The sequence below is a fragment of the Thermobia domestica genome, chromosome 15 (assembly GCF_964235325.1).
Source record: "Thermobia domestica chromosome 15, izTheDome1.hap1.1, whole genome shotgun sequence".
Classification (NCBI taxonomy): Eukaryota; Metazoa; Arthropoda; class Insecta; order Zygentoma; family Lepismatidae; genus Thermobia; species Thermobia domestica.
The window spans coordinates 156,040,642-156,061,613 of record NC_137468.1 but is presented as its reverse complement, the minus strand read 5'-3'; the positions used below and the strand labels follow the sequence as shown (position 1 = coordinate 156,061,613).

The 20,972-nt window shown below is 37.0% G+C and overlaps 2 non-coding genes across 2 annotated transcripts; both read left to right on the top strand.

The window, feature by feature from the left end:
• The first annotated feature begins 16,469 nt into the window (after positions 1-16,469).
• TRNAK-UUU (transfer RNA lysine (anticodon UUU)) lies at positions 16,470-16,542 on the top strand. The gene has a single exon. It is a non-coding gene; the product is annotated as a tRNA-Lys (tRNA).
• A 207-nt stretch (positions 16,543-16,749) lies between these two features.
• TRNAI-AAU (transfer RNA isoleucine (anticodon AAU)) lies at positions 16,750-16,823 on the top strand. Its single transcript has one exon. It is a non-coding gene; the product is annotated as a tRNA-Ile (tRNA).
• The last annotated feature ends 4,149 nt before the right edge of the window (positions 16,824-20,972 follow it).

Sequence of the window (20,972 nt, the reverse complement as noted above, 5' to 3'; positions counted from 1 at the left end):
AAGTCCATTGTGGTCTAATAACGTTTGTTTGACCACAAAATTAACAAAAATATTTGTTCTAGGATTTAGTGGACCAATTCAAATTCCATATCATCTTTAGGATCATTAATTGTCATATTAGCATAAATATTTCTTATATCATTCAATGCATAGTAACTATTTTTGAAAATACTAACGATCGCTCGAATAGACACACGAATCCGAGACCTCTTGGTTTTAAGAATATGTTTGTTTCCTCTTTCTCTTTTCTTCTTGAATCGTCCCAACCGGAACACTTGTCTTTGTGGTCTTTTAAGTAATCTTATAAAAATTAAATTAGTATTGCCCACGCAATCGACATGAATTGATTTAATTTAGCGTTCCGTTCAGCAACGATGCTATAACATATTTTGACCGAAGGCTTTACGTGGAATCCGAAACGCATGAGCTAGCTCTGGGATTCGATCTCAAGTATCCTACACCAAAACCGCGGAAGCTATTCACATAACCAAGAAGGAGTTCATCGTTGCCCATGAGACGGGAGGAGACGAGGATTTACTGTGAATCATCGGACACTAAAACAGTCTTTTAGATCAAAACCTTTGGTATACTGGTGTTGCTTATAAGACTTGACACATTTCACTTCTCGTAAGGTAAAATTTCATTTCTTTTCAAGAGAAAAAACGTTTATTCGATCAAAATAAACACCTATTTTATGCTTTGATACGCCTATTTAAATCCCGTATCTAGGGATGCGCACGAGTCGAGTCGAGTCGAGATTTAAGCCTGTCTTGACTCGACTCGAGAAAATGTTGTCTCGACACGTGTCTCGACTCGAAAATATGTTTCTGTCTCGACTCGACAGTCCCTGTCTCGACTCGACTCGACAGTCCCTGTCTCGACTCGACTCGAATTCGAGTCGAGACGTCTCGAAATATGAGTCGAGACAAAATGTACGAGTTAAAATATACGCACATATCAGCCAGACCATTATGACTACCTACCTATTGTCAGTATGTCGACTTTTGGCATGGATAAAAACGGCGACATGTCTTGGCATACACGCAATGATCCTTGATAGGTCGCTGGAGAGAGCTGACACCACATGTGCACACTCAGGTCAGCTAATTCCCGTTAATTCCGGGGGGGGGGGGCATGCGTTCTGACATCACGTTCAATCACATCCCACAAGGGACATCACTCAAATATCCGGCTCCAATTTCAATGAAACTTTTTTTGCTGATAGAAGGCATGTATGCATTACTTGTGATGACAATTTTTTGCCATGGTGCAAGTTTTCTATTTTTTTAAAAATAACTTTTAAGAGTTGTGATGTGATTATTAGAGATTACTACAGAAGTCCCTTACTACCCTTTGTAAACGGAGCGTTAATGAAGAAAAGTGAAGAACAACCATGTAGATACATATAAGTCCTGGGGGGGAAGTCGTATGGTAGGTATGACCTTGACGGCAGCCATTTTGAAATCCGCCATTTTGAATTAAGGTCAAGTTTTCAAAATGGGAATAGGGTAATATGATACATAATTTCGGGCTAGAATTTAATTAGGAAAACAATGATGAGGTTAGTTTTAAGATACACCCATTTATGGGAAAGTTACAGGCATATTAATTGTTTTTACTTACTATGTACGTAAGTCCCTTCTTACTTTCGTCTCAAGACCTGCAAATCGATCGCAACGGCAGAGCCCGGTTTCGCACTAATGTTTGGAAATCTTTAAACTCACTTGAGGCAATATTTGTGGATTATTGTATTGTATTTTGCCTTTAATTAAATTGGAATCCACTTCGTGATCTTGTGTAAAGTATCACTAAAAGAGAATTTCTGTTTTTATGGAGAACGTAAGCATAGCAATTATAAAAGGTGAGTAAGGTGCGTATGTATTTATAAGAAAGTTTATTTTACGAGTCTTTTGTGGTTCCGCCAACCTATTCTTTAGTTTTTTTTTTTTCAAAATACTCACATCTCATAAATAAAAGAGCTATTATAAAATCTCTTACCACTATTCTTTAATACTTATAAAATTTTATTTATTGTAAAAGCACTGGTGAGATATTTCTTATCGCCCACTAAAATTATGGTGGAGCTCCTTCGTGGCTAATGGTTAGCATACTTGCCTTTGGCGTGGGAAACCTGGGCTTGATTCCCGGTGGGAGCTCATGTGGTTCGGATTCCACGTTAATAAGTAGGTCCACGTCTCACATAGCCTCGCTGCTGAACGGGACGTCAAACTCAGAATCAATTCAACTCAAAATTATGGTTTTGACTTTATTATGATGTCATTAGTTTAAACGCCCAACTGCCCAGTAATTATGAACATTGACTACATTATAAAATTGTAATTTGTGACGACTAAAATATCAGAAATTAAAGATTATTCTTTGGGTTTTGGAAAATTTTGAAAAACGTGAAAAACTGGTACTGCACCGATACAACACACTTTTTGGATTTGTCATTGTGTAAAGTGATACAAACTAAAGAAGAATTACAACTTTATGAAATTGTATTAGGACTTATTATTTAGAAATAAACACCAAATAAGTGTAATTGAATTGTTTACAAAACTAATAATGATGAGAAAACTCTTGAATACTATTATACAAACAATTATTCTCTTTTGTTTAACACTGTAATGTAAAGATCCAATAGTCAGAAATAAATATAATGATAATTGTGTTTGGTCGTTTTCTACAATCCTAAAACACGATTGTCTAGTTTGTTCAGCATTGTTTATTAAAAGCATACTTAAAAGCCTGACCCTAAATGATGTCTGTCCGACCAAATCTTCAAGCCTGATTACGGCCATGGGTGTCAATATGTTTCCCATACTACAAGAATAAGCCTTCAATTTAATTATGACTAGCAGCGTTCACCCCGCTTCGCTGCGGTCACCCCGGAACGCAATAAACTTTGTTACTTAGATAATTTTTACTTTTTCGCTTTCAAGTGATATGATAAAAACCATAGAAGATTGCAGTAAATCTTAACATTATATCGCCTGTCATTTATCTTAACCCGCCCCGCTTCGCTGCGGTCATCCCGGTGCTGGCATATTGTAAAAGTGTCTGTAAAAATAAGCAAATCAATTAAAAAATTTTAAACAGAAGATTCAAGCTATTTTCCGCTGTATATCGCCTGTCATTTATGTTAACCCGCCGAGTGACACGGTCATGCGGGTTGCATATAAATACGTTTATTTTTACCTATGATGAACTAATAACAAAGGATTTGTACGTTATGGACACTTGAATGGTCAATTATCTCAAGACACTGGTAATTAAAAATTAAAGTGATATGATAAAAACCATCTAGGGTCCAAATCCTAATAACCCCCCAAAAATGAAAGAAATTGGTTCAGCCGTATTAGCGTGATGAGCGGACAAAATTTTGTACGTTCTCTTTTATATATATAGATTTAATTGTTTTTTTTTTTTAAATGAAATGAAATCTTTGAGTTTAACGTCCCAGGATTATGCCTGTTAGGCTAAGGGAGATAATGATTAAAGTAAGTGAATGATGATGGAAGAATTCTTGGAATGAAATTGTGGGAGGAAACGGGAGTACCCCGAGAAAACCCACGAGCACGATGTTGTCCACTATAAAACTACTTTGCCGGGAATCGAATCACAGCCCCACGCACCAGAGGTAAGCGCTCTACCACTGAGCCATAGTGCTCCATCTAATTTGTTTAGATAATAAACTAAGTAGTATTACCTGACCAGCGAAGGAGTGCGGGCGGCCGGTTTTGGAACTAAAATGCAAGCAGCAGTGTTTCTAACCGGATTACTTGTAATCAGTCTATCACAGTTTTTTTTTGTCCTGTTCGTAATAAACCACTTCACGCATATGCTCAAGTCAGGGGCAGATTCAGGTGGGGGCGATCGGGGCAATTTCCCTCCCCCAGAATAGCATTTTTTATTTTAAAAATAAAAGCTACGAATTTTCACCTTTGTATTATAAATTTAAAATGAAACCTAAAATAGGTAGGCCTTACTTTTTTTGTTTTACGTTGCAGAAGTCAAATAATAAATTGCAAGAAATTACTTAATTACATTGGCGTTCTTGCTCAAAAAAATGTCCACCTTCGAAATCGCAGGTGGCCATTTCTGTTCTAGAAATTGCAGACAATAGCTACTTCTCCTTTTCTAAAGTTGTTTTACTTTTTTTTTCTTTTTTTGCAATGCACTCTTACCTTGATTTGACTTCGAACGACCACATCCCAAACATTCAGCCTGTATCCGCCCTTGGCTCAAGTTAAGACAGTTTCAAATGTTATTGAAGTTATTTGCAGAACATCTTAAGTAACAAGCAAAAAATATCAACAACAAAAAATATAACTCCATATTAACTTGCGAACAAACTAGCGAGAGCAGCGTTTCACAGGTTGTTCCTGTTTTATAATGGCATCAAATAAAACGTAATTAATTTTTATACAATCTTTTTAATACACGGTAGAAGCTCACTGAATTGTCAATTGTACTGTGTTGTTCTTAAATTGGTAATTTCTATTCATATATCACTATTTACAATACATCTGCATTATTGCAGGAGTGGTTCACTACAATCACGTAACTTACGGCGTTCTTTATTAAGCGGAAAGAGATTAGGCTATGCATAACATCTAAACTGCAATTTTTAAAAACTGTTGGATACACTGCAGAGTAGAAGTCTCCGCTCCCCTTTCTCTCCGCTCTTGCCAAGAAACTGATGTAAACACAACAGCAGCGCCATCCTCCCAAAACCGCACTGCCATCCTGGTCAGGTAATAACAAAGACTATTTCAAAACCACTGGTTATTTACTAAGTAGTATTTTGTGTTCGCAAATATGATGTACGCAAATGTTACCACCAGGCCTTAAAGGGTTAAACATGCATTTCGCGGTCTGCAACCCGATTTCCAATAGTGATTCTGGACAAACATTCATCTACCAAGAGATAGAAAGACGCAATGAACCCAGGAACATTGTTGAACATGATCGTTTTGGTGTACAGGTGTTCTTGTGTGTGTGATTAAAAAAAGAAAGAAAGAAAAGATCAGAAAATGAGTTCGTGGCTTCTATTGCTACTAGTGTCGCATTTAAAATAACATATAGTAAATAACTATTAGTCTTGTAATCTTTTCTTTAACTGTAAAAATTTGAACTGCCCGGTAAGTTTGTCTAGGGTAATTAACAAGCACAGAGTAGTACATACCACATGTTTAGGGAAACTTTGATAAATAAAGCATTTCCACAGTCCATACAGGATATTTTGGTGCTTAAGAATGGTGCTCTGATTTGAGAATTTCCTTTAACTGTCATGAAATAAAAGACCAACTTTTCAGTCCGGAGAAGAAGTCGCTTACTTAAGCCTTCATGAAACTATAACTTCAAATCGATTTTCTTTAACGCAGCTAAGCTGTGCTTTAATCATGAGAGAGCAGAACATGTGTTTTCTTACATCATACTGCCTCACATCTAAAAGACAATTTCAATAATCAGAAAGCTGTCTGGCCTAAAGTCCTAAACATGGAATGATCTATAAACAGACTCTCCATCAAAAAGGCTAATTCTGTTACTTATAGGATTGAGTTGGTTGAATATAAGAAAATTCCTCTCACCAGAGAAGTGAAGCGCTTTCAGCAGAATCTTCGTTTGAAGTTAGGTTTGCATCGAGAACTAGTCCAGTATTCTTTAAGTTCACACTCAGTTGAATACAGTCCGACTGTGGTTTAAAAACAGTCTTTGAACCTCGTAAACAAGCATCCTTCTTGCTCACAATTCAAATAAGGCTCTAACTCTAAAATCCGTACGACTTGCTCCGTTAGTATGGAAACCAGGTTAGAGATGGAGTGGGTCAGTGGGTCAAGTGGGTCAAGTTTTCTGAGTGAGTCAGTGAGCCGTGGGTCAACAGCATGTGACCCACTGTGACCCACCACCCACCATGACCCACTGTGCCCACCACCCACCATGAATCACTGCGACCCACCACCCACCGTGACCCACTGCGACCCACCACCTACCATGCCCCACTGCGACCTACCGACTCAGTATGATCTACTGACCCCCTCTGCTCACTGCATTGTAGACAGTATCTTCTGAAGACTGGTAAATTTGTCTTCGTTTCACTTTCAAGGCTTTCATTTCCCTTCTTTTTCCACTTGTTTCTGTCTACTTACCTGAGGTGAGTATATCTAACCAAGTGAAAAAATAACTTCAGGACTTTTGGATATTGACATTTTTAATTGTAATATTTAATAATAGCAATAGGACTTCTACTATTACTTGGCTTTTGAGATCTGTGAGTTTTTAGAGGAGCTAACTACCGGAAAAAATACATTTTTGAATCACTGTAATATATAAATTATTATATAAAAAATTGAATGTAACTATGTGTGCCTGATCATCACGGTCAAATTGAAAAGTCAAATGAAATTACTTTTGGTATATAGTTAGACCTTAATCCAAACTGGGATGTTATATTGCTTTTATTATAATGCATAATATCCTAAGGAGATAGAGAGGATCCGAATTTTTGCGAAAAAAAATGAGTATCTCGCAAGCCGTTAAACTTATGGAGCTGAAATTCAGTGTATTAACTCTTTATTGAAAATAAACAGAATGTGTCCTAGCATTTTTTAAATTCTCCTTTATGTGTGTGGAGGGAGGGGCACTTTCTATATATGGAAAATTGGCAGTGAGTTGGTTTGTAAAAATGATCGAAAACGATCGATGTTATTTAAGAAAAAAATCAGAAACAAAAAAATACAGTGCTTGGCTTCATATATGCATTGCTTTCTACTATAATAATTGCTGAAGCATATGTTTATTATAAGGAGCGCTTTCAGCACAGGGCAATCAACCCAAAAACTTGTGACTAAAATAGGCATAAAATTTGTACTGTAAGCTTAATTACACGGACATTTTAAGTTTGGATTGTACGCATAATTATATGGAAAATTTTACACTTTTTTTCTTTACGTTGGTCTACTTACTTTGTAATGGAACTTTGAAATTTCATCCTTTTTTCCACTGAAAAGTATTGATAATTCAACAAAGAAATAATTATACTATGATAATTTAATTGAAATTCATCGTAATTTGGCACATGGCAAACAGCAGTGTGGTAGTTGAAGGGGAAGGAGGAAAATTCCCATTCACTTCTGAACATTCCAGGAACCTCGTTCCCTTTTGCTTTCTAGACGGGGGAGGGAACTTGGTAATGGCATCAAACCTTCATGTGTAATTGCAAAAATTAAATTTAAAAACAAATAAGAAATCATCAGTTTATCAGGCTTTAATTGATAATTTATTCACAAGATTCCCTATCGAAGGCGTGGTAGATGAAGTTTCTGTTCTCCATGAGTCGACATTTGCCAACTGACATGGTCGATACGGAAAAGATGTTGTATGGTGATAGAGAGAATATACTTCTTGCTGAGTATTTCAAAACTGACTAAGAAAGATCGTTATCAGACTTAAATCTAACAAGCAGATTGTCGATGAGGAGTTGCAGAAATCGGGTAGAAGAATTATCAATTTCCACGACAGAGTGTGAACCGGGATTTCCCCTTATGAATTTACAGATCACTGATATTAGAAATAGACTAATTGCTTAAACATTGTCTAACTTGATGCTCATCAATGTTAATGGCCCACTGCTAGACAAGCTCCAAGTACACCAGCTAGTTATTTCTTGGCTGAAGGATGGACATCATTCCGCTGCGGATGATTTACTACGAAAAAGTTACAAACAGGAAATAAACCCGATTTCAGATTTGTTTTAAGGTGGAAAATTACGAGTTTTAGAAAATGTATACTTGTATTATTAATGGCTTATTTGTGTTATTCAACCTTGTACCTATTTTTTAGTAAGTCTCTTCTATGCTTTAGGTAAACTACTTTGAATAAATATTCATAACAATTGCAATTATGCGTATTTGTAACTTAATTTAACGTGGTGTTTTAGTGATTACACAAATTACAATTATGAGCTTACTTTATGGAGATGCTCTCACATAGGGTACCCGAGCACCTTTATAAACTATGAAAAACTGATTTTTCAAGTTTTTTGTGAGAAAAATACTGTGAACTGAGAAACCATTACCTTTTCCATATTTTACAGGGGTATTTTCCTACGAATAGAAGTTTTTTTTTGGAATGCGTTCAGAAATTAACACTTGCAAGAATACTCTCTTAGTACAAGTATATTTTACGCACACGCTAATTTCCCCCCACCTCGAACTCTTTCAATTTCCTCACTGACAAACACTTTACCATTTTATATCATAAAGGTCAGATGCACCGTTATTCTAACAGAATGGTGGTTGAGAGATTGACTAGAAATTCAAACTTCGATTAGTGACAATTTCACAGTCTTGTTTTATTAGAAGTGTAAACTCTTTAGTCAGTACAGAAGAGGCCGTGGATCGTGTTTAGAGTTGATGACGATGGATTTTGGTTAGTCAGGATAGGTCACAGTGGATGAGAGTGATTCATGGTGGGTCAGAGTGGGTCACGGTGGGTGGTGGGTCAGAGTGGGTCACGGTGGGTCGTGGTCAGAGTGGGTCACGGTGGGTGGTGGGTCAGTGGGTCGTGGGTCAAGTTTTCATTGACCCACGCCAACTCTGAACCAGGTATTGCTAGCAATCTTAAATATACGTGGAAATGTCAATATCCATAAAAAAGACACTGTCTCCCGTGAAAATGTTAGATGTTCCCTACTAAGAAATAACATAAGAGTAATCTATTTCTCTATCCGGGGATTGATTTACCTTGCCTTAACTAGAAACAAGTCGAACTGACTAAAAATAGTTCTGAATTCCACTCATATACTCAGAAATAACTTATTTCAACAGATATGCTGCCTGCTTCAAAGCTTGTTATAGAGAATACTGCTCCAACAAGAGTTGTATATCTGATATATCCCAGAGAATCCATTATTCTCGAAGCGAAACCTTTAAGTCAGGCTTACCACTCTTGAGACAATCGATGATGCCAAACACGGGCATGAATTACCATATATTTTTCTAAATTATGCCAGATTCTTTACTAATCTTTCCACACTAGTTTTAAAGACCAACCACCACTTATTTTCATTAAGAGGAGCTAACTGTATTCATGTACTTGTATTAAAGAAATAACATGACTCTTTCACGAACGATATATATATATATATATATATATATATATATATATATATATATATATATATATATATATATATATATATATATATATTCATATTCAATTTTTGTTTAAAGTTATTTGAACGACTTAAATTTATATTTGTACGTTTTTAGTTCATATCCGTATCAAATACCAAGTTTATGATGAATCAACTACACAAGGTAGGATCCGAAAACGCTCATTGCAATTTGTTCCATCCTTCAGTCGAACCAGGAACTGAAACTTAAAGAGTGACATTTTCTTTTTAAAGGTACTTTGTCCAGCTGAGTATTGTAAAGGTTTATGTCAGTAGAAGGAATTGCATTCCATTATACAAGCGTAATTTCACAACTTTATGTACACATTACTAAATATTGAACACCCTTGTCCATATGATTAGCGTACGCGTCTTTGGTGCGGAAGACCTAGGTTCGATTTCCGATGGGAACTCGTGTGCTTCTGAACCCACGTTAATTTCTAAGTTCACGTCTCATATAGCCTTGATGCTGAAAGGGACACTAAACTCTAATCTAATACTAAATAGAAATATTTAAAGAAAAATGATGACGCACCAAGATGACTTGAATTTGGCTACCAAATCCATTTTGTGTTTTCAGTTATTTTCTAGTAGTATTTTTTCTAGGCATCCTTTCAAAAGACAGTGATGCAAATTTCGTAACTGCGAAATCCTGTTAGAAGCCATGAAATTATCCGATTAGATGCAAAATTTCCCGTCCACTAAAATAAATACCGTAAATTTACAATATCTAACAATAAATAATTTTGAAAAATATCGCTTTCGAGGGAAAAAATGAAGTGAAATCTTTGAGTTTTACGTCTCACGCTTATGCCGGTTAGGCTAAAGGAGATGGGTGATGATGAGAAATTAGTGAAACCGTGGAATGAAGAAAGTGGGAGGAACGGAAGAACCCCGAGGAAACCCACGCAGACGGTGTTTGTCCACCACAAAGTTCACTTGGTGCGAGCTGGGATCGAACCAGGGTCCCGAAGCACCAGAGGTGAACGATCTACCACTGAGCCACCGCGGCCCCGCTTTAGAGGGGCCAGACTTATAGTGGAACTCATTCTCGTAGTATGAAAGGCATTATTTTGAATTATGCATGATAGGATCACAAACAAAATTTTAAAATATTATGTGCACTTTCTTTTAACAAACATTATATTGTCTTTTATGGTGTTGGAGGGAATGTTATATTCGGAAAAAAAGTCCTTAACACGATTCTTGTTGCTGCGCACTGCATGTTTCTTCCCACAGAAAAGATGCAGCGATAGGTAGGCTATTTTTCAATTGCTTTACATTAGCTTGATGTTTCAAGTCTTTTGTGTGTTTCTGAAGTTCACTTTTACCACAAAAGAGCTCAATATTAACATGTCTTACATAGCTTTGGTTCGATTCTCAACACGGACTGCAACTACCCGTTAAATTGTGCATCCGAAAGGCACTCTTTGTTAAACCTCGCTTATCACCGCTCCTCTTAATAATATATATAACTTCACCACGAAGCAAATGTTGCATTTCTCTCTTTCATCCTAACACAAAACAAAACTAACCACAGCTGTGACACGAAGGAGCTATTTCGAAAAGAAAGAAGCTATGCTTCATAGGGATGTGTACCAAATGATAGAAGTATAAAGTATTGTTTTATTTTCTGTTTATTGATATCAGTTGGTGTTCTTAATGAGTGTACTCATTAGTTTAGAAAGAGTATATATGGAATTTGGACATATGTTGTACGTATTCTCCTGAGAAATTGATGATACCAGAAAAATTATAAGGACAGATGGAATAGGTTTAAGCGCATCTACGTGACTATCAAATATTTATTCTCCATAATGGTACCACGCGGAAAACTTGGTATACTATAATCTTTGCCTCCCTCTGTTAGCTGTTTCGTATTATATATATCGGATGGTTTTGATATTTCTTCTGATCATTAAAACATAGCAATGGTACCTGTGTGTGTGCAGAAATGCAAAAGCACAAGATAACTTCCTATTTGTTTTGGAAACAACAAATCCATTTCACGTGTGGGAGAGAAATTAAGCACAGCGAGATTGGGTGTTTACTCACGGTCAGTTCGCAGCAGGAGTCCATGGTAAAAGATTTGGCTAACTATCTCTTCATATTGATGTGAAAACACTCGCAAAACCCTACAAATACAAAAGACTGCACTTCAAAGAAAGTTTAGACACAGATGTTTCAATTTTCTCTTAGCATCTTTCTTCAGGAAAAGAGTCGGTTCATTGTATTCGAAAAAGGGAAGGGAGAAAGGGTGAATTTATATTTTATGGGGGGGTAACATTGTAAGTAGTATAAACAATACATACCGCTTCCGACTCTGTACTGAAGCACTTCCTTTAGCGGTATATCACTAGATCTATCCTGACCCTCATCCCACCTCAAGTTGTAAAGTAGAAAGGGACAGAAGTATTCAACATGACTGCGCACTTGAGTATCAGTTCACAATACTAAAACCAGTGAGCAAGTAAACAGTCTTTTGTAGGATCGTGTTTTACTTCTTGAATTTATTTTTGAACATTTCTGTGAATTCAACAACAGAACGCAGTAGAAATACGGACTAGTTTTTACTCCAACCATTACTTTCGCTCCAACCCAGGGATGCCACATTTATGACTTCGTATAATACTAGATTTAGTGATTTTACTATTGAACTAGTGATCTAGTACGTACTTTCTGTAAATAGGCACATTCTAGTGATTTTTTTGCATTGTTTTCTGATGCAGACAAATGACAAGGAAATGGTTCTTAAAATAAAAGGAAGAAGTATATTGCAGTTCAAAACAAATGTAGAAACTTTAAATTATTTTTTTCTTTTCCCTCTGACTGAATGAAACCCCTGCTGTGTAACGACCTTAGGTAAACAACGGCTATCTTTGGTCCGCTACCTCCTTTTGTTAGCCGACACGAGATGGGTTACTTTTTTTTTGAAGAAAGTGAAGAAATAATTATCCAGTACATTTACGTTTTGTCAGGCACACAGGCGCAGTTTGCACTTGTTTCCTAACGAATTTTAGCAACATAACATAAATGAAACATATGTACCAGAAAATAGAGGCAGTACAAACGGACATTTTCATCTGTGACACATTTGATGAGAAATATAGTTAGATGTCACGTGCAAGCACTCTAAACATGTCCTATCCTTTAATTCTATTCGTATGTTTATGTAGGTGAGACTGAGAAATCAAGAAACAATAATAACTGGTTTTCTTCCAGGGGAAAAATCTAAATGTGAAGGGGTGTTACACTGGGACTTTAATTGCGTCCTTTGTACAAGATTAACAAGTAATCGCAATTTTACAAGATTAACAAGTAATCGCAATTTTTTAATTTATCTTAGTTCTTGGGGAGAGAAAGATGGAAGCGAACCCTCGTAAGGACCTCTGCAAGAAAACATGAATACTATCCGCCTCTGTTTGTTACATTCCACAAAATAGTTATATATATATATAATATTGAGTTTTAGGCAGGGTTTTCATTCTGCAGGAGAGGGGGGATAATAATACCGGGCGAACATTTTCTATTCTCAGAGTGTTGCAAATGATAGCATTTCCTCCATTATAACTTCGCCAATCTAATTGCATTATATATAAGGATTAAGTTAGCCTAAAAAGCTTAAATTTTTATGGCAGTTTTATTCTGTAGCCATGTTTCTCATTTTCGGTCTACGGGACTCTGTGTCCGGAAATTTTCGATAGCATCCAAGTCGGAAAATAAGTGTATCAAAGGCATATATATTATATGTATGGTTATATGAGGCATGGATCTACAGTTTAAAGTGGGATACCGGTAACAACTTCATGAGTTTCCACCGTAAATCGAACCAGAGTCTCCCGCGATCAAGGCGTATGTGTTAACCATATAGCCACGAGGAAATTCACATAAGCACACACACATATATATTGTTGAGTTGATTTTGACTTTACCGTCTCTTTCAGCAGCGAGGATATATGAAATGTAGACCTACTGATTAACGTGGAATCCGAACTACATGAGCTCGCGCCGGGAATTGAACCCGAGTCTTCCACGACAAAGACGCGTACACTAGCCACGGAGTTCACACACACACACACACACACACACACGCACGCACACACACACACACAGAATCAGAGTCCTCAGACACCAAGGGTGAAAGCTGTGCCACTGAGTCACAGCAGCCACGGGGCTAGGTCGAGTCCACTTTACGTTCATAGTTTTTTAGTACATAAATGTTACGATTACGAAATAGATTTTCCTTAATGAGCTGCATAGAAACAAAAGCTTTCGAAATGCAATAAACAATTAGCTCGATTTGAGTGTGAACTTAAAGTTATAGTGTAAAGTCAGAGTGTAAATACGGATACGCACCAAAGCTCGAAAACTTAATACACTATTTCTCCTATATAGTCAGCATGTATCAAGCAATCGGTCAGCTTTCATTTGAGAGGATGGAAATCGAAGGCTCCTGAACAACTATGCTACTAATGTGCGGAATGTATTTATCTTACAGTGAACTGCTTTGATGCCAAGTGGCCTAACTCCAAAATTGAAATTTTCCAGTAGTGAAAGTTAAAGTTAAATATCTCATGAACAATCCATATTTCTTTTATGTTGGGAACCAAAACCATAACTACTGTATGTAGTTCATTGTTTTATAATTTAGTATTTACAAAAATCCTTTTAAAAAATACCTATTCACAGAAGTGAAAGGTACTTATCTGTACTAGTTCTTGGCATCCAAGCAGTCCATTTATTGTAATACTAGCTTAATATACCCATTCTTCGCATGGGGGCGGTATTTGGAAGTCAACACCTGTGGAAGAATCACCATTCATTTCAGCGACTATGGATTTGACACTAGTATCAATCAATATGGGCTATTTATACATGTCTCGTTATTCCTCACCCGCTGACACCCGGCCCGCAAACAGTGGCAGCTGAATTTGCAAGTCATCGCTGATGGAAGTGTCACCATTGATCTCAGCGACCGTGAAAACTATGGATTTGACACTAATGTCCATCAATGTCCACTAATGTCCATTACTCTTACTACATGTCTAGGTAAACGCCCCCCTGAGACCCCCCTGGTTCCAATTTCGACAAAAACGCTTCGCCTTAGACTGGAACCTGGACCAAGGTATCCGTGACCAAAATTTGGTAACTCTCGGTCAACTTGTCTGGTCCCCAGGTCGGTTCAAGTAAACGTCCCCCCGAGACCCCCCTGGTTCGAAATTAAAAAAAACGCTTCGTCTTGATCTGGGGCCTGGACCAAGGTACCCGTGACCAAATTTTGGGAACTCTCGGTCCACTCGTCTGGTCCTCAGTTCGCACACAAACAGACAGACAAACACACAAACAAACTCTTTATTTTATTTATATTAGATAAGATATACTATGTAAAATAGTCTCGTATCATAATATGTGATGTACAACAAATGTCACATTATATATTATCCGTAGCTCGTGATATGCTGCAACATATTAAAGCCTCAAAATAGTTGGGCAAGCGAATAATCCAGAAGTTACGTAACCCTATTGCGTTCATGGGAACGAAAACACAATAATTATAACTATGATAAATTACTGTAGACTACCAACTGTTCATTCAGAGAATTTATGAAGTTCACTTTTCGCAATATTTTATACAAACTAGATTTAGACTACGGATAATAGTTTTATACAAACTAGATAATAAATTATTATTATTATCATTATATTCGCACTACAACCAAATACAACGACATTAACAATTAGTTCTAATTAACTGAATTGAGCTGAAAAATAAATCTTGATCTTAAAGATTTAACTATTAATTTTATGCGTTCTGTACCTTTCTGAAGGAATAAAAGCTGGAATTGGTTTCAAGGCTGTTTCTGAGTGAATACTTTCTTCAAAATAATATTAAAAATTATAGAAATATTTTCGAGACATTCGAGTCGAGTCGAGATTTTTAAGAGCCGTCTCGACTCGACTCGTGTCTCGACTCGAAAATTCGAGTCGAGAAATACGTTTGTCTCGACTCGTCTCGAATTTTACAAAGTGTGTCTCGACTCGAATTCGAGTTGAGTCGAGTCGAGATTCGAGACATGTCTCGACTCGAGCGCATCCCTACCCGTATCATCTACGGGATCAATCATTAATTGTCATAATAGCAGAAATAGTGTTTAGATTATTGAAGGCATTATTATTCGATATTTTAAACGTAAAGACAAACCAAACATCTCCAAAACAGAGATTTGACCATTGGATCGTTAGGCTAAAAGCTTAACACTCTACCAACTGAGTTATCCGGGTGGCGATACAAATGCAACCACATTTAAGAGGCCTCCAAGGTGTCCAATTTCACGCTTCACATACTATGTCGACTGCATGGGAATGATCTATTTCCCTAGATCCAATGCGTTGCATTTCGTTGACACTGCCACACTGGTGGCAACAATTGGAGTTTTTCCAACAACATCACGAGTGACCGAGGAGGAGTTGTTTCGCATTCCAATCTCCGATGAAAGCAGACTCAATGTGAATAGTAACTCAGCACATACACTCATCTCACGAGAGGTGGAAGCATAGAGTGAATCCAGAAACATTGTCTAACATGATCATTTTGATGTTCCGGTGTTTTTGTATGGGGAAATATGATATGGCATTTATATACTGACCTCCTGATGTATTAACGCGGAATATTCACCGGTGAAGGTTATTGTGACTCTGCGCTTCTTGCGACGTGCTTCTTTTCAGATGGGTGATCGGCTACAACTTCTTATTTGTGGATGACAATGAGTGGCCGCATCGAAAAATAAAGATAGTGAAGCTCTTGTGACCAGAGAATAATCGGTGAATGGACTGGCCTGCCTGTTGCTTCGACTTGAACCCCATTAAGCACGTTTAAGACGGTATGGGAAGACGTAAACATTCAGATACATGAGATTTGAGAAGCATAGAATTAGTTCGCAGAGCTTGTATATCTGTCCGTGGTGATCGTAGAGCCTCTTAAAGACCATATTACTTCCTTGATGTCAGGGATACATCATGAGTTGTAGTGCTTTCAATTAAGTTATTGGATCTGTTTAAAAGGGTCATCTTTGTTCTTCTAATCACGTGTGATTTTTTCTGTGGTTTCTTGAATCATACTTTAGTGTAGAACTACATTTTACGTAGGGTTCAAACTTCAGCAATATATATGCCAAAGCATACATTAAACTACCGAAATATACTTTCGTCCTTAAATTTTGTATCTAATTGTGTGCACCTGCTCAGAAATGTATTCGACAGAAAGTTTATGTTCAGACAATTATTGATAGCCCGGATAGCTCAGTCGGTAGAGCGTTAGGCTTTTAACCTAACGGTCCAGAGTTCGTGTCCCTGTTTGGGCGAGGAGAGGTTTATTTTTACTTCGAAAATACAACTATTAATGCCTCGAATAATGTGATGACTTTCTGGTATTATGACGACCATTGACCGATTCTTAAGATGTCATGGTATTTAAATAGGTGCATCAAAGCATAAACCAACTATAAATTTTGATCGAATAAGTATATATTCTCCGTTTTACGAAAAGAAATTGCAGACTATATCATCGAGGCCGGTTAGCTCAGTTGGTTAGAGCGTCGTGCTAATAACGCTAAGGTCGTGTGTTCGATCCCCTCACTGGCCAAAATTTTTGTGATTGTGCGCTTTGATGCGTCTTCTCGTGAATCTAATTCTTTTCTGGACGCTGACTGCGAGTTGGAATTTTGGACGCTTATATACGAAACCAAACAGAAAATCTAAGATTACGAGATGAAATAGGAATACAAAGGGTCTTTCCTCCACGAAAAATCATCTCCAGACGTTCAACGAGGAGTAGAGCGAGATATGTATGGAATGCCGTGATCAACATTAGTTTACCTTCTCAGATCAAAAACACTATTTCAGTGTCACATGATGCACAACAGAAAGAAGCTATCAACCTGTGTGTCAGTAAACTAAGGAGAAGTGGTTTGATCTCTTACGTTTTTATCAGGAAGGTTACTTTGTTCTTAAGAACCAGTGAAATTGGAAACCTGAGTAATACTCTCTATTATATATAGTAGAAAATTTCGGAATCAATTTCTCGGTCACCAGGTATATTGTCCATCTTATTTGCAGAATCAAATGGAGGGACATCCATTGATATCTTTTGAATTGAATACAACGAAAAATGTTGATAATGATCACAGTTACCTGGCTTACTACTACATGCACCTATTTGAACTTGTGATGAAATTTTATTAGCATTGTCCAACTCACTCATGCAACTTGTATATATTATATATAGGCATGGGCGCGAGACCAAACGAGACGAGAACTGAAACAAGTCTCGTCTCGTCTCGCAAAATCAAAAGCTGCTCTCGTCTCGCGTCTCGTCTCGTCTCGCAGACCTAAGTTCTCGTCTCGCGTCTCGCAAAATTTTGGAAGTCTCGTCTCGCGGTCTCGCGCGAGACTTCTCGCGTTGGTCTCGCGGTCTCGCAAATCAATACTGGAATAATGTAGTCTTCATTCGACCCTTTTAAAATAATGTATACTCAAAGTTTACATAGTTTTGTTTCATAGTTGCATTGTTACACAATGCTTATCCATTCGTTCCGATTCACAATGCCTGATTTTACACCCCACATTCTCGGTATTAAAAAATGTCAGTTTTCTGTAGTCTCTGTCTATGTAAAGTATGAATGAAATCGGCATGTTACATTTGAGTAATCTTACTTGCAAGATAAAACTTTCAAATAACTTTGGTAAGAACGGTAACTCAAATAGCCGTATTTATAGTAAACATGCAGCGTTAGTAATATATATTTCACAACTTAAATGCACTTTCATCTAAACATTTTCTTAACAATTGAGAGTTAAGAGATTAATCTTTAATAACTACAAGAAAGACTACAATCAGGTTAAATAAAAATTTATTCAGATCATGTGTGTTTTTTTTAGACAAATACCCTTCCATCACAAAAACAGAATTTCATTAGCACCACTTATACTCAATACAAACCGTCTTTCGCAAACTGAGGAATGGAATGAAATTCACGCAACGAACCAAGCTCATTTGAAATAATATTTCAAACTGTTTGCAATCTGAAACACAAGTTTTTTCCTCAAAATCAAAACAAAACCATAAAATGGTAGTGGAGTACTGACAGCATTTTTCTCCCCAGTGACGACGCCAGCTTTAAGTTCTTAGGGGGGCAGATACATTTTCAGGGGGAGGCTATTTGCCATGCCAAATATGACATATTTATTACGTTTGACTTATTTTACATTACATTGTGTAATTTCGTGGCTGTTTTTATATTAGACCGATATGATTATAACTTAAACTTATTTCAGGTAAAGTTTGTAACTAACAAATAAGTAACGTCTGCATATGAAATATTTTTCAATGAAACATTTGAAATCCAAACATAAATTGAATTACTTTCGCAAATGCTAAGAGTAACACATTCGTCCAGTACTATATGCTACGCATCTCTCTCTATATATATAGGGAGAGAGAGAGAGAGAATTTACGATGTGTTGCTGAAATTATCCTAGCCCAATCCAGAAGGAGTGTAGGTACTAGGTAGAAAAATGAAACCGCAGTTTGGAAAAACATATCTCTGTATGTACAAATACAAATTTGCATATTAATAATGAAATTCCTATTGTTTCTCAGGCTTCTGAAGTGATTATGTGTGCCCAAACAGATAATTTCACGAACATTCAGATCCTAACTGTTATACCATTTTTATTCCACCAAGGAAAGTCACCGAAGTAAATTAATTAGGAAATCAGTACCACCAAGGGTCTCTCCTCCGTTATATACAGTGGTGAAGAATTAAGTGGCTTAGTATGAACGTGGTGATTTCTCAACAAATTATGTTTTACATCCAGGATGATTAAAAGCAATGACTCTTCCCGAAATCATGGATGCAATAAGTGACATTGTTCTTGAAAATTGCAGCATTTCAGTCAGTGGTGGATATAGCCCGGTTCCGGAGGGCCTAGGCCACCCCAATTTTTGAGTGACAAAAATAATTTAAGCTATTGTTTATATAGTTTTTAAAGTGTATAGTAAACTCACGATATACATATTATAGTCTGAGATCTGGCTGCACCCCGCTTTCTCAGTTTTTACCTTCTCAGCAAAACTTGTGTCAAAGATTCTGGGCATTTCTTTGGAACTCGTCGGTAGTATAATTCAGAATGGTTTGGGTATGCTCAAGTTCTCGACATAATGGGTTCCCAAAATATGTCAGGAGAATAAAAGAGTGACGGCATTAAGAGAAATCTTCTTTCAATTTGACTGTAATGCTGATCAATTTCGCTCACGAATAGTAACCATAGATGAAATATGGTTGTACCACTATGATCCTGAATCGAAACAACAGTCAATGGAGTAGTAGCGCTCATTTCTCCAACGCTCCAAGAAGTTCAAGACATAGAAGTAGGTTGAGAAACTGTTTGCAACATTCTTCTGGGATAAATATGGAGTCGTACTCATGGACTACCTCCGCAACGGTCAAATAATTAATCCAGAATCTCTACATTACTCACAAAACTGGAAGAAAAGTTCAAATTTCAACGCTCTGGAAAATGAAAAGAAAGGAATTCTGTTTTCTTTTCTTTTCTTTTTTTTTTTTTTCAGGAGAATACATCTGTCCATCAAGCCCCTGCGAACACAACTGACATTGCATAATCTAGGATTTCAATGTCTAGATCATCATTATTATTCCGCAGATTTAGCTCCGTCTAACTATTACGTGCACTTATTTTCCAAACTTAAATAACACTTGAAAGAACGCAATTTTAGATCTGATAGGGATAGTGCTACGAACAGTGGTGCGAGGAAATTTTCAGATTTTTTAACTTTTCTGCAAAAACTAGAGCAGTGTACAAGGTAGTATATTGACTTTCGGGGAAAGTGTAGAAGAAGTAAAACTTTACCATTCCACGTGCACTCCTTCTGGGTTGGGCTACGAATTTTTCAGCAGCTCCTACTCAATATGGTAGACGTAACGTCAGTACTTTGAAACAAAATAAGTAAGGGAGCAATAGTGTAAGCCAATTACTAACTAAAGATCAGCACCCTGACAATACGTTTTATTGGGAATCAATTTAATTCCATAAATTTATTATTATCATTTGCAGGAAGGGAAAACACAACTCATTTTATCCCCTTCAAAAAATTAAGCCCTGGTAGTTGCAAACTAAGCTGTTATAAGCACATCCTCTGAATATTGAAAGCTGTGAATGTTTCAGAAAAAATAAGTATAGAACTTTTAAATAAAACAAAATATGAAACTGAAAACTTCTAACCTGGATAAATACAAACAAGTTACGTAACTGCTTTTACCTTTCTTTTGTTTCCAATCGAAGTTGATCCAATGAGAAGAAAACAAGTCGACCAAATCTACTATTGCTCGCTAGGCACAATAATTAAAAATTATAAGAAGTATAACTAAAATTTACCTCAAAAGGCGCTAAATTAGAAAACAGAAATACTCAGCCACTCAAAGAAGAAAGCTTGAGGACTTATCTACCACATAGTAAATGCATGGAAAGTACAATAGACTACAATTTGACAATGAGATTGGTTATGATACTGATATAAAATACTACATGTAGAATGTTTAAAGATTGTAGGAATCTTGGGGAGGGGGTCAGTCTAGGTAGCAGTCAGGGGGGCAGAAGGAGCTACTAGGGGGTGCTCGCCCCCTTGCCCCCCTCTGGCGTCGTCACTGTTTCTCCCCCTCCTTTTCTGACGAATAAAAGCTAAGCAGATATCAGTTCTGGTTTTGGTGAGAGG